The sequence below is a fragment of the Anabrus simplex genome, chromosome 12, assembly GCF_040414725.1.
Source record: "Anabrus simplex isolate iqAnaSimp1 chromosome 12, ASM4041472v1, whole genome shotgun sequence".
Taxonomy (NCBI): domain Eukaryota; kingdom Metazoa; phylum Arthropoda; class Insecta; order Orthoptera; family Tettigoniidae; genus Anabrus; species Anabrus simplex.
Genome location: NC_090276.1, coordinates 87850384 through 87874626, shown reverse-complemented (window position 1 = coordinate 87874626; position 24243 = coordinate 87850384). Strand labels below are relative to the sequence as shown.

Genomic DNA, 24243 nt, shown 5'->3' with positions numbered 1-24243 from the left:
CGAAGAACTGCTTGGTGACCCTTTGCACCCCCTACAACAATGAGATATTCCAGCAGGATACTGCACCGTGTCAACGGGCCTAAGTTGTCCAGAAGTGGTTCGGGAAGCGTTCTAAAGTGTTTCAACGACTGCTGTAGTCAACTTTCTCGCCTGCCGAGCATTTATGGGGCGTGGTGGTGAGGTCCATTCACATCCAAGAGGCTGCACCTACAAATAACAGGAAGCTGTGGGTAGCTATCCAAACGGCATGGGTCAGAATCTCTCCGTAGGTGTTTCTTCCACTTGTGGAATCAGTGCTACGTGAGTTGCTGCACTTGGCTGTAGGATGGCCTACATGATACTAGATCCCTATCACATGACTTTCGGCATGTCAATGTATATGCTAATCCCTTTCACATGACTTTTGGCATGTCAATGTATATGCTACATGTAGTCTGGTACGCAGTTTGAGAGTCAAAATATAGTACAGACGCAAACATACGAACATTTTGAAACTCACGAACACTATATTGCAATTTCAAGTGCAAAACTATATAAAGATCCAAAGCAACTAGCAATGTACAGGCAAAATCTAAATACTAAGATATTACACAGCTTTACTTAGAACAAGAAACAGACAGTTTTGATTTTGTCAAATAAAATAACAAAGAACGTGGGCAACATTTTAATCTGGTGGAGGCTATTGTTAAACATTTTATATAACATGAACAAACATTTAACGACAGGTATGCACTGACCAGAGCCAGTCCCTCGTCTGGCAAAGTGGGAAGATAATTTTACGTTAATCAAAGAAACATAACCATAACATAACCAGAGCGTCGTTCTCACGTGTTCATGCCCGAGTTTTCTGTACCCCCAAAACTCCTTGACAACTGTACAGTCGCTCAAAAAAGGAATGAGCGCATGGTATTCTATAAGTTCCTCGCAGGTCAATTTTTCTCAGAAACAATTTAACGCACAGGTATAATGTTTGTTGTGGGTATTCACAGGGTTTGTATCTACAACGGAGGATTTTGATCATTAAAATGGAGTCTGATAAATAATTTAGTGCAAGGAACTTAAATGTAATGTGCTCAATCGTTTCTTCAGAGTCTGTGCTCTGTTCTCCGATGAATACTCATTACATTGGTGAGTTGACCTGGTTTGTGTGACTGAAGACAGGTATTCTGCATAATATTAATAGGAATGGTAAACTTACGAAACGGCTGGTTTTCTGATTACATATTCTTCGAGGTGTAAACGCCAACTATCCGTCCTGAAACAAGGAGAAAGAACATTCAAGAACCAGTTCATACAACTGCCCCAACCCATATACAATCATTTCAGCAGTTCACAGACTCATGAAACATTCATAAACATTACAGCCTGTTTACTGAGCCGACAATGCAGTTGTTGTTGTTGTTGTTGTCGTTGCCAATACGTACTTTACGTCACATTCCTCTTTATACAAGATTTATTTTTAAAAACGAACTTCGAAAACACTGCATTTTACCGTAAGTCGCTCCGCATAGTGGTATCCTTCATAAGTAAAGTGAGGACATTAGTTTAGGCATTAAAATCCTGTTTCAGGCAACCTAAATAAGCAATACAATGTTAAATCAGGCCCTATTTAAAATGTAAATTATCTTGAGAAAAATGCTGAGCCAGTTTGATGTTCAATGAAACTGTACTGAAACAATTCTTTTAACGTCGCACTAAGTCAGAGAGGGCGTAGACTAAGGAACTGGCGGTATCCTCAAACATAATACAGCCCCAGACAACACTTGCTTGGTATGAAAATGGTAAACCACGGATGGTGACGTTCGAACCACTATCTCCCTAATGCAAGTTTACATTTAAGCAACTTCTCTCCACCTACATTACAGTTGACTTCAGTGTATTTTTCAAGGTATTCTGACGTAAATGTATATCTCCTTTCAATCATAATATTTTAAATCGAGTGTATGTCCTCACAGGATGTGATCGGGCAATAGGTCTTCCGACCACCAACCAACGAGATATAAGGAAGCAAAAATAAATAATAATCTACGCATTTTCTGGGGGGGGGGGGGGAAGGCGCCAATAGAGAAATAGACCATTCTAGGCACTAACAAAAAAAATGCTTTTATTGTCATAATTGATCTAAAACAGACTTGTTTAGCGTGTGGGGTTTTTGTACCGGGAGGCTCTGGGATGATCGGGGACGGGGTGAAATCCAGTGTTGGCACTAGCCTACTCATGTCGATTAACACGAAGGGTGTAACGTCTCCATCACCATTAACAACGCCATACCACTCCATATACGGAGAGATTTGTAATTGAATCCTGGCTCTTAGCACGCAATCAAGTGATTAGAAATAGTATACCACCACCGGCCAACATTCTGGTTTTACCACCAACGGGCCACCGGTTCCCTAAATCAAAAGTCCATTCTATAGTCTACTTCGTGTGAAAGAGCTCTGTTGACACAAACCACTACTACTGCTATATATAATAATAACCACCTACACTTGTAGCATTGCACGACACCAACTTAAAAATAGCATCCATCAATTTGCCGCGGAGTTAAACTAATTACGCAGGTCAACCGATCGCTTGACTTCAATTTCAATCTCAACACGCCCGCTGTTTATACCGCCTCGCCACGAACCTGCTACGTCCCACGTGGCGCGTCCCAGGTGGCTTGCCGGTGGACTTGAGGGAAATAAAATACCTCTCGCGGACCAAACACACACCCCCTGTGGGTGGGGGAGGCAGACGAATAATACACCCACGGTATCCCCTGCCTGTCGTGAGAGTCGACTAAAAGGAGCGACCAAGGGCTGATTGTTTTAGAACTATGAAACTACTTTTGATTCGCACCATCACGCGCGGAACACCATGGGTCGCTTTTACTCGCGAGCAGTACCACTCTGTTAGGTACTGAATAGTTTTGTGATTCGTACCACTCAAGCGGGGTTCAGTGTGGTTTTTCAGTACCCGTGAGTCGTACCCATGTGAGCAACACCACGGGTCTGGGCGTTGCGTGTGAGTTGTACCACTATATGAGCGACACCGTGGGTCTGCGTTGCCTGTGAGTTGTACCACTATGTGAGGAACACCACGGGTCTGGGCGTTGCCTGTGAGTTGTACCACTATATGAGCGACACCGTGGGTCTGCGTTGCCAGTGATTAGTACTCACTATGTGAGGAACACCACGGGAATGCCGGCGCCCGTGATTAGTACACCTAGGTGAGGAACCTCATCGGTTTGCGTTGGCTATGAGTGGCGCCATTGTGTGAGAAACACCATAGGTCTGCGTTACCTTTACGACGTACAATACTTGTCAGTAGTACCTTAATGTTCGGAACACCGTCAGTTTACGCTACCTTTGATTAGTACCGCAGCTTGAGAAATATCATGGTTCTCCTTTATTACCGATAAGTAACATTCTGAGGGACCTTTGACCTGGATTTTGGACCCCTTTAGACATCAAGCATCCTCGATTCACGATTGTGCTGTAGAAGTTGGCCCTTGGTCAATAATACTATTATTTATGATCTTTTATTGAGTCGGATCCACTGTTTTTTTCATGCGTTTACTGTTTCATTTTTGGCGACCTCAGGATATCCTCCATCTCCACTCATTCTTTGGCCTCCTACATCGCCCGCCAACGTCCTTCTGGATAGAGATAAAGAGCAACTTTTACCAGGAAAGCACTATCCATGACCAAGGACAGGCTACATGAATCATAACTGTGCACATCCTGTGGGGTCGCGGGTGCGAACTCTGTCGCTAACCCTTCCTGGAGGGATGAGTTTCTGTGGTGGTTGGTAATGCGGCGTGGACTGTACTGGGACAAACACACATCCCAGTCCCAGAGTCATACGAATTAACCAGGTAAAGTTAAAACCTGACCCCGTCGCGAATCGAACCCGGGACCCTGCGAATCGAAGGGCCCCAACGTTGACCATTCAGCAAAGGAGCTAAATCAGTCGGTCCGAGAGTCCAACGAAATATTTACATCTCCAAGATATGCAGAACGCGTTCAACAGCAATCTACGTTGGTAACAGGCAGAAGTGCTGGAACAGGTTCCATGTTCTCTTGAATCTGTTACAAAAGAATAGTTAACTGTTTTTGGAATCTTTCAGATCAGTATTTATTACAGAGGCTATCAACAGGAAACAACAAACAAAAATGACTGATGTCTTTCCATAATAGATGAGCGCAGAAACATGTTATTCTGCAACGCATTTTTTTTTTTTTTTTTTTTTTTTTTGTGTAGTTCAAGTAGATAAACGCTACAACACGTGTCCGCCCAAGCCTGGTTCTCTCAGCGGCAAGTTCTACGTGGAAGGAAGAAAATGAAATAATGTACCGCTCACATTCCTTAAAACTTATTCTGTGATCCGATTGTGTGCTCAGAAATTTGCTACTGAAGATAAGAGGATTCAAGGTATCTCTACTAAAATATTAAAGCAAACACACTGACCTATTTAATATAGTTTTTATATTATTTATAAGCAACTGTGAACTTGGCATGGTGCGTAACTTTGATTACTCAAAAGTGTATATTTTAAAGCGTTAACAATATTTTCTTATTGAATTCCTATCCCATTTAGTTGTTTTCCTAATTGGTTTAGATTTCGTTTGCTAGTGGTTTTACTTCGCACCGACACGGACAGGTCTTATGGCGACGATGGGATAGGAAAGGCCTAGGCGTTGGAAGGAAGCGGTCGTGGCCTTAATTAAGGTACAGCCCCAGCATTTGCCTGGTGTAAAAGTGGGAAACCACGGAAAACCATTTTCAGAGTTGCCGACAGTGGGATTCGAACCCACTATCTCCCGGATGCAAGCTCACAGCCGCGCGCCCCTAACCGCACGGCCAACTTGCCCGGTGGTTTAGAATTAGCTTTCTTCTCACACTCCCAGGAAATTCTCACGGTAACAATATTTGTGTACAGTATCGTTTTCCTGAGCGTTTGGTACAGATGATAATCTGGAGAATTTGGTGCTATATTTCCTTTATTTCTGGTGAGGATGGTAGATAAAGGCGGTCAAGAAAGCCAAGAATAAGGCCCGAGAGAATTCGTTGCGCGTCACCCCGTAATCTGCAGCAGCGGTCACTTGGTAGGCCACGCCCATCAGAGCCGGGTTTAGTTTAAGGTAGATGGAAGTAAGCAGACTACAGTATTTATGCATTCAGCTACGTGTACACGATCAGTAGCGACATATTTATGGTTATTATCGTTGTCCCTAGACCCCTTTAAACAACGACAATCATCATAATCATAATCATAACCATCATCTTTGTCCAGGAATCAATCCTGATATTGTGCCACCTGTGAGAAGTGGCATGGAACTAGGGTGGAATTAAATTAAAATGCTCGGACTGTACGGGCCTGCACTTCACGCGTCACCCAGCAGTAACGGGACACTGTGTTCATCTACTGTGTAGTAATGAAGTATTATCAATTACAATGCAGTAAAAGGGATTTAATGTACAAGCCCTAAATTACACAACTTCCCGGTCGAAGACATCAGTCCAAATTACACGCACTCATTTTACAGTCAAAATGTAGGCTATATATATATATATATAAACAATTCGTGAAAATTAAATTTAATTCACTTTCAACCTTTATTTGCAACACAAGAAAAAACCAGTAAAGCATTTTCATAACAGTCGGTGATGTTATGCCCATTCGAAGTTAAGCGGTCGAGTTACACGGATCTCCCCTTACATTTGCAACATGATACCTTGAATTAAACTGTGGGCCAAACAGTATTCTGCGTCTTGCTAGAGTCCGAAATATTGTTATAAATAGACATCGGATTTATATGCTGTATAAATAAAAAATATAGTATGCAACTATGCTGCCTAAAGTCGTGATATATGCACTGAAGTACGCGCTTAGTTTCATGCTATTAAATACTTTTATAAATGCAAACGTAAGATTCCTTTACTAGACTCACGCGATTCACCCACAGCAATACACAGAATCATGATCATGAAGAAAACAACCCCCAACCCCACTGCACACCAGCCCTGAAGGGCCTAGGCGTACCAAGCGACCGCTGCTGCAGATTACGAGATGTGGTGTGGTCAGCACGAAGAATCCTCTCGGCCGTTATTCTTGGCTTTCTAGACCGGCACCGCTATCTCACCGTCAGATAGCTCTCAATTTTAATCACGTAGGCCGAGTGGACCTCGAACCAGCCCTCAGATCCAGGTAAAATCCCTGTCCTCGCCGAGAATCGAACCCGCGGCGTCCTGTTACGAGGCAGGCACGCTACCCCTACACCACGGGACCGGCGATCATAAATAAACAACTAAATGAAAAACAAAACTCGCACTGTACTTAGAGCTGCGACTGTTCCATTAAAACAAACAATCCCTGAGACGTATTCACTCTATTAGTGTTCACTCTTAAAGCAATATGCACAGATAAGACACGGTGTGTTAATGAATAGTAAGGCTATAAAAAATGCAAACGTAGCGAAAAACAATTAAATTCACATTCCTCTTTCACTTTACACTGCACACCCTACTTATCCCGCCCACAATTTGCTTTCCAGTACACTACAGCAATACTATCCAAGTTTTCTTGTATCTATAAATCTGTGACGTTTTAAAGTTAAAATTAGCTTCAAAGCTCTACATCCACGGATGTGGCAGTACTGTACTTGAATTCGGGAGCGCACGCTGTGTTCCTGTCTTGATCTTCCTTGAAATCTTAACAACAGCTGTAATGTTCATTCAGAACAAGGCTGCACATTCCGCAAGAGTTCACGGCATTAATTACATTCTCTTGACGATCGCTTGTAAAACAGTTAAAATATGCATAATAAACGTCGAAAACATGCACAATAAATCCGAAATTCGAAATGTAGGCATTAATCTCAAATATATGCAAATATTAAACTTAATAATTCGTCCAATTTCACCTTCAAACGACTTCGTTGCCGGTTTGGGAGGCCTACATATCCGACGTGCGACTGTATGTTGCGGTCCGCCGCTCGTTACACAGCGGTAACGGGGCACTGAACTGCGATAAACACTCTACGGGTTCTCGTTGTGCGGATGAATCTCCCGCAGGGGATGAATGGACATCATTAAACTTTTATGCTTTTGCCTCCAAGCTCCAAGCTAGTGTCGCTATGGAACAATTATCATAAATACCGTAAATTATTTCATAAATTAGAGGTAAAGGTTCCTTTTTCCTACAAACTTATTCAAGCTCTGAAAGAATATTATTTTGAAAACATTCTATTCTACTTTCCCCACAATTGGAGGTTGCCTAGAATGATAAAGCTTACAAAAATAAGTTCTGAAGTGATATTAAAAATAAACAAAAATTACTCAATATTAATCGGTTAAAATGACACGTTTAATGTAATTAATCTACACGACATCGAAATTATATTAAAACTGCAACAGCTTGTGTATGTATGTATGTATGTATGTATGTATGTATGTATGTATGTATGTATGTATGTATGTATGTATGTATGTTGGGTATTCAGCCCGAAGGTTGGTTGGACCCTCATCAGGTCCACCATTAGCTGTCATAGATGGCCTAGGTGTCACTGAAGAGGTGTACTAGGGAAATGAGGAGTGAGGTAGTTTCTTGTTGCTTTCCTCACTGAGCCAGAAGTTGCTATTGCATATCAGTCTGCCAAGCCCACTAAAATGCGTACACCAACCGATACTATGAGCGACGTTTTCACATCTTGCATAGCAGGGACTGGCTGCATAAGGAATGGCATCACTCATACCTCAGTCACTTTCATATTGTCAAAGCCAAGGATAAAGCTGAGACAGGTCAATGCAAGTAACAAATTTATTCTAGCCCATACGTGAAGACAGTGCACTGTAAACACTACATCTTGCCAGCATATTGCTCACATATCCCACCTTAGCTTTGGTTCCAAAGAACACACACACGTCATTCATCAAAGAGTGTCTCAGGCCAAACTTTTTATTTGAACTGACAAATCTCACCAGTCATTAAGCCTATTATTTCAAAGGATATTAGTTTATAGTTTTCTCGACAGTATGGAACATTAAGTTCTCAAGAGTTTCCAAAAATCACATAAAAATCTACCACGTTCCGCAATCCTTAAAATTATGTCAGCCATACATATCACACGCGAACAACCTCAGCGCACTGCCACCACACCATCACATCCATCCAAAAATACACAAACACATCACCCTAAAATTATCTCAAACTGAATCTCAACTCAACTAACAAACACCCACAAACATGACCGACAGAGGAGCGCCAAGAGCGCAAGCATTATCAGCACCCCTCATATACGTCAGCCACCGTGTGCACATATTTTTATGTTACGCCTTCTAGGTTGCCTGCGCGTCAATTTCAACATTTTGTTTTACTCTACTGTGATCGACCCCGATTCCTCTTGAGAGATCTATGGCCGAGTTTTTACTAATTTCGTCCAGCAAAAACCAAATGTGTCACCAGAGATCCTTTACATGCCGATATCGTACTATATGGACAGTCGAATGGACATTTTTCCACTCTGTCGGTGTTGAACCCGCGATCGTTGGATCTATCGACCGATACATACACACACACACAGACTACAGAAGTACTGTTGTCAAGACACTGTGACAACTAACAGAACAGAGCGTAGAAGCGTAGCTGCCACAGAGACCGGAACATTTTGGTAGGTTGCGGGTCTTTGAACTTGTTGGCCTCAGGCTATTGCGAGCACCTCCGTCATGAAATATACCTCGATCGTGTATTCTGATGAACGGGAGTGGTGTTCCCATGTGTAATAGCACCAAAGTGGGCACATCAGATATGCATTCATTGTATCTATCTTACGTTAAACGAGTTTATCATCAAAATACACCAAACATTTACAAGCCTAACATTTTACAACATACACCATATATAAAGTAGATCATGTTACCATGAAGGTAGTCGTTTCAAATTCTGTAAGTCACAAAAATAGAAAAAAAATCTTCGACACTCGCCAAATAAAAAAAATTGGATGCCATGTCCTAAATCACTGCAGACCTGACTGATGAATTTCTAATAGCTTTAGAAGCAAGCTTCTCTTAAGGAGAACCTATCTAAACAAGAATATATTGAATAGGATCGAGGTAATCTACTTCGAAAGGTAGACACGCGGCTAAATGAAATCATGCGCACCGTTAGCGGGACAATACAATCTACTCTCACATACTGGCTGTCTATTCTGAGCCATATACTACCCTTGATGAAAGAGAGAGGAGAGCTTTCATCCGAGAATTCAAGGAAAATCAGCTTCTGATATTAAAACCAGCCTCAGATCTAGACATCCAGCAATAATGCTCTTAGAAGATAAATTCAACTTCCTCAACTCATGCAATGAAGACTGGCAACAAAATCACCTGGTTTTGGTCAGCCCCTGCGACATGGACGACCCTCAACCGAACGCGGATTTGTCAATGAAGGTGTGCAGGTGCTCTGCATCAGTGAGGGAAAATACCGTCATTAAAATGTGTCTGTGGTGTCAAGAAACAAACAGTTCGACAAAGTGACAGAGTGCAAAAACCGGGGAAGTCGTAGAGACTATCGTGATTTTCTCACAGCAACAGCGAGTGCTGTAGATTATATAAGCACTCTAGAAATCTGTAAAGCTTTGTACATTTACCGTCTTACTAATAAACGGTGTATAACTTTATAACTTTTATACAAGGTTTATACACAGTTTATGTGAAATTCGTAACTAATAAACCGTGTATAAACCTCCTGTGTATACATCTGTTATAGTTATTCAATGAATTGCTTATACAGACCAGGACCCTTGTATAAGCGTTGTATAGCAGCGAGTAGCGGAAAAAGAAACGAGTGAGCAGTTTATTTTCGTGGTATTTATTGTCTACAGTAATATAATCGTGGTGAAATATTCGACTTATCCATTTATTACTGAACACACACCGAAAGAATGGACGATAACGTTGATGATCTTCACGATATTTTAAACATAGAAGACATACACCATTCAGAGGTTATGGAGGCTAGACATCTCCGTAAAGTAAACACTTTAAAGAGACAGAATGACAATGAATAACTATAAAACAAATGATGATTGAGCTTATTTTTGTGTAATAATGTGTTACAGCTTAATAGGCTTTTGATACTGCGAGTTTATTATACACTATCTGTCCCTACAAAGATCTTTCTCAAATTTCAGTACATATAAAAGGGGACATAATAAAAAATAGCATAACTTGAAAACCATACGAAATATGATTTCCATACTTTGTAGTTGAATACGCAGAAATATGATGTATAAATGCCTAATAGAAACTTTTTTGATCAAACCTTTATTTTAAGCTACAAAACAGTTTTTCCTTTCTCCTGAAAAGTAAGGATTTTGGAATGTGTACCCTTTTCAACTCGCCGATTCAATTAAATTTGCTTACATTTTCCATACTACACCAGTTAGGATCTTTTGATCTTTTCTTAAGCTTTTCCATTTCTTTTTTGGCGTTCATTACACAAGCAAGCTGAAGAAGTGTTGATATCAATATAGGCCTAAGTCAATTTCCAGCTGACTCACGGAATGACAATGAATAACTATAAAAGAAATGATGGTTGGGCGTATGTTTGTGTAATAATGTGTTACTGCTTAATAGACTTTTAAAATTGCTAGTTTATTATACATTATCTGCCTCTACAAAGATCTTAGATCTTTCTCAAATTTGAGTATAAAAAGGGACATATTCCACGACATAAAAATGGTATAACTTGAAAACTGTACGTAATATAAAATAATAATAATCGTATGGCCTCAGCTACCGTGTGCAGACATTTCGATTTGACGCCATCTGGCTGTCTGCTCGTCAATTTTGACGTTCCGTTTTACTCTAGGTCCGTTAGATGGCAAACAGAGTAAACCGGATCTCTCTTGGGCGTCTATGGCTGAGATTTAATTAATTTTGTCGGGTAAATACCAAATGTATCACCAGAGATCTTTTACATGCCGACATCGTACGACATGGAGTGTCGAATGGACTTTTTTCCGCCCTTCAAAAATCCGACTACCTCTGCCGGGTTTGAACCCGCTATCTTGGGATCCGGAGGCCGACACTCTACCACGGATCCACAGAGTTGAATACCCAGAAATATGATGTATAAGTGCCTAATAGAAACTTTTTTGATAAAACCTTTCTTTTAGCCACAAAACAGATTTTCCTTTCTCCTGAAGAGTAAGGATTTTGGAATGTGTAACCTGTTCAACTCGCCCATTCATAACAGGGACTGGCTGCATAAGGAATGGTATTACTAGCATAGCTCATACCTCGGTAACCTTCATTATGTCAAAGCCAAGGATGAGACAGACAGGTCAATGAAAGTAACAAATGTATTCTAGCCCATACCAGAAGACACAGTGCACTGTAAACACTACATCTCGCCAGGAAAGTAGATATAAAAACAAAAAGAGATATGAATTAACTGGACTTAAAACACATATTAGTGTCAATCTCCCACATAATCGGGAAAAGGTCATGAATAATAATAATAATAATAATAATAATAATAATAATAATAAGAAGAAGAAGAAGAAGAAGAAGAAGAAGAAGAAGGATCAGGAGTGTAATGTTATGTAATGCTACAATATTTTTCTTTCACTTTAGGCACCTTACTGTGGGCAAATGTAAATTTGCACAGTTATAGAGTTATAGCCATAGTTTTGAATTTCCATCTCCATCGCCACCACAAATCGCCTGGCATGAGAGACAGCTCCAAAACTAGATACATAATTGGTTGTTAAGGTGGTAACTATGGTATTTCTCAATATAAATGTTGATATATGTAATTTTTGATAATTAATAATCCGCCCCTCCTTTAAGGGGAGCAAAGAAAACAATTTACTACTACTACTACTACTACTACTACTACTACTACTACTACTACGTGCGGAGATGGATTTGCTTTGGTTTTATTATTGCATTATTATTATTATTATTATTATTATTATTATTATTAGAGCCTCCGTGGCTCAGGTGGCAGCACACCGGCCTCTCATCCCTGGGTTCCGTGGTTCAAATCCCGGTCACTTCATGTGAGATATGTGCTGGACAAAGTGGAGGCGGAACAGGTTTTTCTCCGGGATCTCCGGTTTTCCCCCGTCATCTTTCATTCCAGTAACACTCTCCAAAATTATTTCATTTCATCTGTCATTCATTAATCACTGCCCCAGAGAAATGCGATAGGCTTCGGCAGCCGGCACAATTCCTATCCTCGCCGCTAGATAGGGGCTTCATTCCATTCCTGACCCGGTCGAATGACGAAACAAGCTGTGAACTTTCATCATCATCATCATCATCATCATCATCATTATTATTATTATTATTATTATTATTATTATTCTACCGGGAGGCACACCTCATCCCCGTGCATTTAAATGAAGCGCCTTCAAGAACGCTACCTATCATACTAAAATTGAAACAACTAGTGCAAGAAGTTGGGACGATGATCAAAAGATATCGCTACTAAAGTGACAGAGTAATGTGTTGTTTTAAATTTTCCTAAACTGACTGGATTTCGTTTATATATATATCACAGTTTGCACAACTATATCAAGAAGTTCGGACTTTTCTCCATAGATGCCACTAGTAAAGAACTGATGTAAGGCACCCTGGTGCAAAATGGAGTAACTAGAAATTTAAAGAAATTTTGTGTTTATAGGTTTTCTGAACTGAATTGACTTTCCTTATTTTGATACTTCAAGGTTTGCAACATTTCTTACTCATCCCGCCAGCGTTGGTTTCTGACCAATCAGAAATTTTGTGTATTTAATTTTCAGCCAATCATGGGCTTCTTGTAACCTTTTGTATGTCCAATGAAATGAGAGGGTGTGCCCGGATTTAGTCCAGAGCCTTCTCAAACCTTCCTCTCGGGTATAAAAGATGAAGCCTTTTCGAGCTAACTTGTCTTATTGATCGTCGTATTACTGTGTGTGTGTGTGTTAAGAGAGGAGGCGGGGGTCCTCATTTTCCGGCAGGCAGAACACCAGCCCAGGTAATGGCCACCAGTTTTCTACCTCTGTAGTTATCTCCGCAAGCTGAACTCGGGGGGAAGGTTTCAATGTTCAACTATGTAACAGTCAATTTCCTAAAATGTAAACTTTCTTCCTTCTCATGTAAAATTTCATGTACGTCCTAAGGACTTAAACTGTAAATCGGGGATAGAGAGTGCGTTACCCTCTCGAACTCCCCTTCAATTAATCTTGAGGTGGCTACGATTTTGTAACTGCTTTTCTCTTTTAAATTGTAAATTAACTTGTCCATCTAGTCACCTCAGTAGTTCGGAGTTAGCCTCTGCATCATCGGGCCTCAAGCTAGGGTTTAATTTCTGATTTCGAGGGGCGCAAGTGTTCGCCTCCATACATTTTAATTTTTGGGCCAGTAATTGAACCTGTTATTATCCACGAAGGCCCGGTAGAATGGGTACTCGATACCCCTGTATTGTTTCTTAAATCCAACTGCTACAGTCTTGCCAAATGTAGGTTGTGCCTACAGAGGCTAGAAATTGTAAAGTATTATGCAAAGGTAAAAGTTAAAAGTTGGGCGTAAGTGTTTGGTAGCGCAGTCTCCTTGGTAGAATTGTAGAGCCTGTAAGCTATTTTGTGTAATACTGAGTGGTGCCTTTGGAAGGCAGTAACTTGTAACTGTTGGAGCAAAGTGCTCTTGAAAATTGTGTTTTGGGAGATTTCTCTCCTTTTCTATCTAACTAAAGGCAACATTAGCGATGTTGGGACCTTTGTAAATTATGAGCTTGAAGCTCAAAATTGTAAATTACCAATTCTTGGTTTTTCTGATTTGTACCAAAATTGTTCTGTACCTGAAATCTTGTTCTTTCACCAAGTGAAGAGTTTTGTTAAAAGTTAATATCTGAAAAGAAATATAACCTTTATTTTAAAGTTTTAAATTAATCTTTGACTATCGTAGATAGACCCATTCCAGCCCGCACCTTCTTTCACCTCTGCCTTCCAAAGAATACCCCCGAACAATTATTATTATTATTATTATTATTATTATTATTATTATTATTATTATTATTATTATTATTATTATTAATACATTATACATACATTGTCATTATAGACTGTTATGCCTTTCAGCGTTCAGTCTGCTAGGCTCTGAAAATTTACTAAACATCGCCACAATTCTCGATTTGCAACTAGTGTTTTGGCCTCATTTAGTTCTATACCTCTTATCTTTAAATCGTTAGAAACTGAGTCTAACCATCGTCGTCTTGGTCTACATCTACTTCTCTTACCCTCCATACAGAGTCCATTATTCTGCTAGGTAACCTATCCTCCTCCATTCGCCTCACATGACCCCATCACCGAAGCCGGTTTATGCGTACAGCTTCATCCACCGAGTTCATTCCTAAATTAGCCTTAATCTCCTCATTCCGAGTATCCACCTGCCATTGTTCCCACCTGTTTGTACCAGCAATCATTCTTACTACTTTCATGTCTATTACTTCTAACTTATGAATAAGATATCCTGAATCCACCCAGCTCTCGCTCCCGTAAAGCAAAGTTGGTCTGAAAACAGACCGATGTAAAGATAGTTTCGACTGGGAGCTGACTTCCTTCTTACAGAATACTGCTGATCGCAACTGCAAGCTAACTGCATTAGTTTTATGACACCTTGATTCAATCTCACTTACTATATTGCCATCCTGGGAGAACAAAACCTAAATACTTCAAATGATCAACCTGTTCTAGCTTTGTTTCACCAATCTGACATTCAATTCTGTTGAATTTCTTACCTACTGACATCAATTTAGACTTCGACAGGCTAATTTTCATACCATACTCATTGCACCTATTTCCAAGTTCCAAGATATTAGACTGCAGGCTTTCGGCACAATCTGCCATTAAGACCAAGTCGTCAGCATAGGCCAAACTGCTTACTACATTTCCACCTAACTGAATCCCTCCCTGCCATTTTACACCTTTCAGCATATGATCCATGTAAACTATGAGCAGCAAAGGTGAAAGATTACAGCTTTGTCTAACCCCTGTAAATACCCTGAACAAAGAACTCATTCTACCATCAATTCTCACTTAAGCCCAATTGTCAACATAAATGCCTTTGATTGATTTTAATAATCTACCTTTAATTCCATAGTCCCCCAGTATGGCGAACATCTTTTCCCTCGGTACCCTGTCATATGCTTTCTCTAGATCTACGAAACATAAGCACAACTGCCTATTCCTCTCGTAGCATTTTTCAATTACCTGGCCCATACTGAAAATCTGATCCTGACAGCCTCTCTGTGGTCTGAAACCACACTGGTTTTCATCCAACTTCCTCTCAACGACTGATCGCACCCTCCCTTCCAAGAAGCCAGTGAATACGTTGCCTGGTATAGTAATCAATGAGATACCTCGATAGTTATTGCAATTCCTTCCTGTTCCTTTGCTTATAGATAGGTGCAATTACTGCTTTTGTCCAATCTGAAGGTACCTTACCAAAACTCCACGCTAATTTTACTACTCTATGAAGCCATTTCATCCCGGCCTTCCCACTATACTTCACCATTTCAGGTCTAATATCATCTATTCCTGCTGTCTTACGACAATGGAGTTTTTTTTACCATCCTTTCCACCTCCTCAAGCATAATTTCACCAACATCATTTTCCTCCTCCCCATGAGCTTGGCTGTTCACAACACCACCAGGATGATTTCCTTTTACATTGAGAAGATGTTCAAAATATTCCCTCCACCTCTCCAGTGATTCCCTGGGATCTATTATGAGTTCACCTGAATTACTCAAAACACTGTTCATTTCCTTTTTCCCTCCCTTCATAAGATTCTTTATTACTGTCCAGAAAGGTTTCCCTGCTGCTTGACCCAGCCTTTCCAGGTTATTACCAAAATCTTCTTTTTGGATTCAATAACTATTTGTTTTGCTCTGTTTCTTTCATCTACGTACAAATCCCTGTCTGCCTCGGCCCTTGTTTGGAACCATTTCTGATAAGCCTTCTTTTTACGTTTACAGGCTGCACTCATTTCATCATTCCACCAAGATGTTCGCCTTTTCCCATCTTTACACACAGTTGTTCCTAGGCATTCCCTTGCTGTTTCTACTACAGCATCCCTGTATGCAACCCATTCACTTTCTATATCCTGAACCTGCTTCGAAACTTCTCACTAATCATATCCATATACTTCTGTCTAATTTAATCGTCCTGGAGATTTTTTACCCTTATTCGTAAGCAGACAGATTTCACTTTATCTACCCTAGGCCTAGAGATACTTAGTTCACTACAGATCAGATAGTGGTCTGTATCATCGAAAAATCCGCGAAAAACTCTTACATTCCTAACAGATTTTCTGAATTCAAAGTCTGTTAAGATATAGTCTATTATAGATCTGGGACCCCTAGCCTCTCATGTGTAGCGGTGAATAGCCTTATGCTTGAAGAATGTATTCGTAACAGCTAAATTTATACTAGCACAGAAGTCCAGCAAACGCTTCCCATTCCCATAGGTCCGAGGCTTGCTTAAAATGTTCTGAGCTCAGTAAATTCATGAAGCAGGATACTACCCTATTGCACATAGTCCAAGTGAGGATCTCCCTTCTAACGGGTTATGGACCACCGGTGAATTGTATAGTCCTAGCCGCCTGAGCACAAGGAAGGCCACGACTCAGAATATGTCCGAGATACTCAGTCCCATTCCATAGCAACTGGTACCCCGACTCTCAGGACCACTTACTAGGCCACTCAGCCGTTGCCCATGGTTCACGAACTAGGACGTGGCTACAGTATCCCACAAACATGAACCATTATTATTATTATTATTATTATTATTATTATTATTATTATTATTATTATACGGACAAATACAATCGGAAGAGAACAAGAATTCAGAAAAAGATGCGCTGTCACATGTAACGGTTTCCACACTAATCTCACAACGGTTTGGGATTGCCCAGGGGAGACGCCAGCACTAACGACAATGATGAATAATAAGTGAAAAAATAAACCATCAGGTGTATAATGATGGTAATACCAGAAGTGTATACTGTAAATATTTATCAAGCTATTATACTGGAAAAGAACAATATTACCTTAGTTTTGCTAACACAGCAAACAAGAAATTAAACATCAGCGTCGTTAAACAACAGCTCAACGACAACAAGCTGATGAGGTTTCCTCACGTTCTCAGTTCATGCCGCCCTTCGTAACGAAGGATATTTCCATTATTCCCTAAATCAAGACAGATTTACTAATTACAGTTTGTATGTGGGCTGCATAAGCTAGATGCGAATACGAATAAAACACTGAGTTTTTTGGATTAATTTAATTGAGGATGATCCAATCAGTACACAATGACCATTAGCGGTTATTTACAAAGTGTCTGGTCCTCACAGTGGATCTTGAGCTGGCTGGTATTTACGAGGAACGGGCGACCCCTCTGTAATCTTGATTGACAGGAATTTCTTTCCCCTTTGCTAAGGACGCACCAGTCTCTTCACACAGCAGCTACACGGACATTCGGTTCGAACACAAGAATGTTGACTATCACGCAACACGACTGTACACTTAATTTCAGACAAGGTCGATAACAACAATAATCAACTCGTGTACCTGCTCCACACACTGAACTACTCCACACGTATCACTCGACAATAACAGAGCATCAATTCAGCCATTCCCCAACATTCCTCGCGACGACAACAATCTCGTTACAGTCACAGCTCTGCTCCAACAACACACATCTGTTCGCGGCGAGGTACTAGAATGTTCGTGGTGAGGTCGGAATACGAACATTCTATAAAAGCCATGGAGACACCACACGAAAAAGCACAAAACGACCCGTGGCCATCACATGCCCTCGGGCCGGCCTCTCACTCACTCATTCCTTCCTCCCAGGAAACACCGCAGGGCTGACTCTTGCAGAAGCGATGCGTCACTGAACGAATTCAACCTACAATAAATTGTGGGACCGGTGAGCCTGTTGATCACAGCACATGTTCTCAAAACCTTGGAACAAAACTGAACACAGTCATTCTCATTTTCTTCTCTACACTGATTTCACTTCTTGCTTACTCTTTAACACAGCGACCATAACACAATCCAGCTTCGCAAAAATAAGAAATTGTAAATAGAATTAACATTAGCTGATCTTTACTGTTTACAACGGAACATTCGCACCCCCGTGGGTGAGGGTGGTAGAATACATCCATGATATTCCCTGCCTCCCGAAAGAGGCGACGGATAGAGTCCCCAGATGCTCATAACTCGGGACCCTTAGCTGAGTCCTGGCACTGCCTCCAGTTACTTGTGCCAAGGCTCCTCACTTTCATGTATCCTATCCGACGTCCCTTGGTCAACTCTTGTCCTTTTGCGACCCCGACGGAATTAGAGCTGAAGTGTCGGATCACTACCATTTTCCCCTCTGATTAGTGTTGACAGATGATGGTGTTGTACTTCCTCTTAAAAAAAAATATCACCACCAGCACTGTCATTCAAGTAGAAGCAAAGTTCAATACATTCTTATTAGATGGTCTACACCAGGCTAGCAGTAGTCATACTGTACCACTCCACATGGTCTGTATGGCCTGACACCGTGGTTAGCCGGTTCGAGTACATCATCAGAATGGTCGGCAGGCAGGGGAGGTCGTGGTATACAATTAATAATCACTAGATTACGTGCCAAAAGCCTGGATTCAATTCCAAACCTCTCTGCAGTGTTCATATGGAGTGAGGGCGTACGACGCTATTTATAGTGGTTCGAACGTCGGATGGAGGGGTTAAGCCTTGAGCAGACCCCTTGCTTATTCGACAGAAGTAGGCTATGTACGGACAATGGGCTTCGCACTCTCCCTGCATCATCATCATCATCATCATCATCATAATCTCACGCTCTAAAGCGCAGGCCGGTCATGGACTCATGGTCATCAAATAGACTTGCACCAGACGAGTCGAACACGTCCTCTGACACTCCCGGACCCTTCTGTGGCGGATTAGTGGTAGGAGGGTAGGCCTCCAGATCCCAACATCAGAGTTCAAACCCGACAGAGGCAGTCAGATTCTATTTTCTATACAATCTGCTTTACGTCGCACTGAAACAGATAAGTCTTAAGGCGACGATGGGATAGGAAAGGGCAACGGGTGGGAAGGAAGCGGGCCATGGCCTTAATAAAGGTGTAAAATGGGAAACCACGGAAAACAATCTTCAGGGCTGCCGACAGTGGGTTCGAACCCAGTACCTCCCGGATGCAAGCTACGTGACCCACTTGCTCGGTAGTCAGATTTTTGTGTCGGCATGTAAAAGATCTTTGGTGACATATTTGATTTCATCCAACAAAATTAAAGAAAAAGAGCAAGAGACCTTGTTAACGTGTCCCCACCGACCAGATACATTTTCAGAATACGTGCACGCTATGACAAGAATTTCACCGGCTCAAAATGCTAGGCGCAACTCCCACCCAATTCCAAGGAACTGGAATCTGAATCTGAATTTCAATATATCGAGAGTGCTTCACAACGCCACCAAGCGACAAGTTCCCGCAGTGAACAAGTTCTCTGCTTTAAAAGCTGGTAATTCACGGATCAAACCTCGCTTTTGCTGTGTTACAGTAATTGTTTTTCACAAGCCCACGGTATTTCCCACTCCTCTTGGCTCCGACATCTGTCCTCCTGCACAGTTTGTCAATTTCTCTTGCCTTTCTGATTACTGTCACTCTGATTCATGTAGCGGGCCGATGACCTTAGATGTTAGGCCCCTAATACAATAAGCATCATCATCAAGATTCATGGAGCAATCCATGGTCGCAAGAGAACTCCTCCAACGATGTATATCATACTTTAAATGAACGACAACGAATATACCGACGAACAAGTGAATTTTGGTCACAATTATTTACCCAAAGAGAAAACAAAAGCGGCTCTAATACAAAGTATTCCGCGGTGATACCAAATTCGTTATCTGCTGAGCATTCCACTGTGGTATCAAACGCGTAATCTGCTGAATATTCCACTATGATATCAAACTCGTAATCTACTGAATATTCCATTATGATATCAAACTCGTAATCTACTGAGTATTCCAGTGTGGTATCAAACTCGTAATCTACTGAGTATTCCACTGTGGTATCAAACTCGAAATCTGCTGAGTATTCCAGTGTGGTATCAACTTCGTAATCTGCTGAGTATTCCAGTGTGGTATCAACTTCGTAATCTGCTGAGTATTCCAGTGTGGTATCAAACTCGCAATCTGCTGAGTATTCCATTGTGGTATCAAACTCGTAATCATCAGTCAGAACGTAGTTCTTGAAACAACGTTTAGCAATAAGGTACTCACATTTTGAATTCATATTAAACGATTTCCCACAGGGAAGCAGATGGCAAAACCCACATTAGTCAACCAATATTGTTAAATAAACATCACTGCGCATATCTCTAATAAGGTTGTAATGCAAATAATGTGCAAACTGAACGTTAAAACAAACTCACGAAAATACTATCACCACGGAGACGAGATTCGAGCTTGTACGTACGTTGTATTGGTCTTGTGAAGCGCTCTCTGTATATTTAAATTTCGTTTACTGAGTTACGTCTTTAAATTTGAATCTGTGGCTCTTCTCGCCACGACCTGGACGTATAATGAAAATAGATCAATTAGGTGGGGAACAGATCACCTCTTTCTCTGCCATCTGGTGGAGTAAACCGGAACGTCGAATATGAAGCGCAGGCAGCCTAACTGCCATCGAATTAAAATGCCTGCACGCGGTTGTTGAGGACACACGATTATTATTATTATTATTATTATTATTATTATTATTATTATTATTATTATTATTATTATTATTATTATTCAATGATGCCCAGTTCCCAGGTTCGATTGTCGGCAGGATCGGGGATGTTAACCTAGTCCAGCTCGGAAGATGGGTGTACGTGTACAGATTTTGATACACGCGCAACACAACACACTACGAGCCATCAAACTATACTCAATGATGGTGCTGGTGGTGATGATTATAACTGTTCAATGAAGGCGAGGCCATTTCTTAAATATACAAGAAATACTTTTAAAAATCAACTGAGTTAGAAACGTAATCAGAACACCAACTGATGTAATGTCCAAATATTGACTCTGCACCGCGCGAAATTAACTATTTATCTACAAATAGCCTACAACGTACCGAGGAAATTTGGTATAGTTTCTACAACAACCCGTAAACTTACATAACGCCTCATAGTAGAGGCTTAGTTACTAGTTGAGATATTGAACGTCAGGACTGATAGATATCGGATCCTACTACACAGCTTTGGAAATGGATACAATAAATAAACGATCTGCTATTTCGAGGCGCCCCAGTAAGGAAGCTGAGTCACGGCGCATACAAGCAATCCTGAGCTATAGTAATTGCCGACTGTGGACCGAAGAGGTTTATCGACAAGACGTATCGTCTGGAGCCGTTACATGTAATCCTGCTTCCTCTTCCGTAAATCCACACCACGTTAGGGAACAGACTGGGAGGCGACAAGCTACCCATAAAACACCTCGTGCAGACGCTGCAAGTTCCACCTCAAGTCGCCTCGCACCAGACAGAACTCCCAGCACCTTTCTACCTACAACCATAATATAAGATATAAGGAACTTCCTTTATTTCTTCTTAATAGTATTTTAAAAATTGTGTACTGTGTATGGGCAGATGAAGAAATCAAAACCTGTATCGGAATTGCAAGAAGTTTGATTCTTCTTCTTCCCGTTCTTAATTTCAATTTTCTGGGGTCGGCACTTGATATGAATACCGCCCAGTTTTGCGGCCGGATGTCCTTTTTGGGACCAACCCTACGTGGAGGGATGTCGGTTTCTGTGGTGATTGTACTGAGCCGAAAACAAAGACCCAGTCCCCGAACCATACCCAGTTGGACTTCGGCGCCGCTCACCATTCAGCCAAGGAAACGGGCATTGTGTGCAACCGTGAGCACTTGTTGGCGTGTCGAAGGATGGGCCTTTGAAATGTATACCACGTCTTAACCCTCGCACGAAAGCAACCAATTTCAGTCACATCTTCATAGCCGGGTAATCTTTTGGGTCATCAGTCCATAGACTGGTATTATGCAGTTCTCCATGACACCCTATCCTGTTTTTATCATTTTGGCCATTTTCATAGGCCGAGTGGTCCGTATTGACAAAACTACAATAATTAATGTGTTGGAAAAATTGGACATTTACAGACCGTAACAAGATAGGGATAATAGTTTAAAAGAATTGAAATTAGTCACGCATTACATGAACAAAATAAAAGGATCAACTTTAACCACCCCCACTTTCGTCTTCTCTTCCATCGCTACCTACGCAATGAGAGGACACTCCCTCCAGCATACAGGCACTCCTCTCTCGTAGTAGCAAGGCCCCACACATTCGTTCGCTGCCGTTGGTAGACGTTCACCTGATCTCCATATATACTCGCAGTCAACAGAGGTAAGACTAACTCTTCAACACATTTGAGTCTCTCTCACATAGTGTTTCAATAAGGCACTAATAATCTAGTGAATTGATTTCTGATTGTAGATTGGTGGGAAGCCTGCCTACCTAATAATGGGAAATGTAACTTAAATATGCATAGTACACCAACAGAAGAACATTTCAATGAATTGATACGAGAACAAAACAAGGGACTGTGCAACAGAGAAGTGATAGACTATTTAACAATTTTAAAATAGGGAATAAGTAAGGTTCCGGTAGCGACAATTGTGTCTAATGACAAGCACATGTAATGTAATATTTTAACAGTGTATCGGTAACCGACATTTTAAAGGTCATATATTTAAATGATTTTAGGAAACATGCAATAGCAATAGAATGAAAGGTTATGCTAAGGGTATTTCGTAAGAAGGCTGATGAAGGGATTATAATAGAATCCCGAAACGTGTAGTGAATTAAATAAAACACATAATTTGCTGTCACTAGGGGGACCAATATAACGTAGATTATTAAAATCTATCCTGTAGTAATCTTTTCACTTTTACGTGAGTACTACATCCTACACCTACTAGGCGGAGAATATCATCCTGGACATCACGGTACAGCGAACTTACTCCATGATGGTCTATGAAATCATGAATGAGCAAACCCCGAACTACACGATAAAACACCACGCAGATGGACATACAATGAGTTCAGAGACAGTTGCTGATTCTGCTTACAATTTATATATTCTATACACTACAGAAAAACAGTAAATTATGGTATTTCACTTTTAATAACATTTCTTTTACATTTGCAATTATTTCACACCAATCTGGGTTTATTTCAGTTGAATTATTTTCAGCTGCACCAACAGATGTTCATCAGACAAATGGGATGATGTGAATTTTGACTTGGAATACACCATATGCGGAAAAAAAAAAAAAAAAAAAAAAAAAGACAAGGAAAAACTAGACGACATTGCTTTACTCGCAGAAACGCCAGATTTACACATGACTCCCGAGCTAGACAGGACGACCAATCCTTTACGGCTATGAATATAGTTATACTTAATGTAAAGAGAGCTCTCATGACTCCTTTCTGTCTTATTCTTCAAGAGATCGTTCCTTTACGACTTTCTTCTCATTTTTTATAATAATCTTCAAATTATCCTTGTCGATATGGACCGATGACCACACAGTTTCACATCTTAAGACAAAATCCATTGCCAGTTAACACGATTGAACAATATTTCACTGTCGGCGTTGAAAAGGACTAAGCAACACGAGTCTAAATTCATGAATTCCCTTATCACAGTCGTCTTCCTGTGGGTAGGGGCGGTAGAAAAACAGCACCGCAACCCCTGCCTGTCGTAAAAGGCGACTGAAACGGGCCCAGGGGGCTCTGAACTGGGAGCGTAGGTTGGCGACCACGGGACCCTTAGCTGAGTCCTGGCATTGCTTCCACTTGTGCCAGGTTCCCCACTTTCATCTGTCCTATCTTATCCTGCCCTATCCCATCCGATTTCCCTTGGTCAACTCTCGTTCTTTTCTGACCCCAACAGTACTACGTACAGAGGCTTTACTTTTCGGGCCCTTCGTGGCCCTTGTCTTCCTTAGGCTGATACTTTCATTTTTCGAAGTGTCGGACTCCTTCCATTTTTGTTTCTGTCTGATTAGTGTTATATAGAGGATAGTTGCCTAGTTGTTCTTCCTCTTGAAACAATCACCACCACCACCACTCTTATCATAGTCGGTACAGTAAAACAGAATAAGACAAATGATCGGAAATTGTATTTTTTATATTTGTTATG

At 41.0% G+C, this 24243-nt stretch overlaps 1 protein-coding gene across 6 annotated transcripts in view; it reads right to left on the bottom strand.

Moving 5' to 3' along the window:
• Mical (Molecule interacting with CasL) overlaps nucleotides 1-24243 on the bottom strand; it is a 688331-nt gene that overhangs the window by 603759 nt on the left and 60329 nt on the right. For all 6 annotated transcript variants that reach the window (XM_067156726.2, XM_067156729.2, XM_067156731.2 and 3 more), the window contains exon 2: nucleotides 1199-1255. The gene's annotated coding sequence lies outside the window, so the exon portion shown is untranslated. The remainder of the gene's footprint in view (nucleotides 1-1198; nucleotides 1256-24243) is intronic.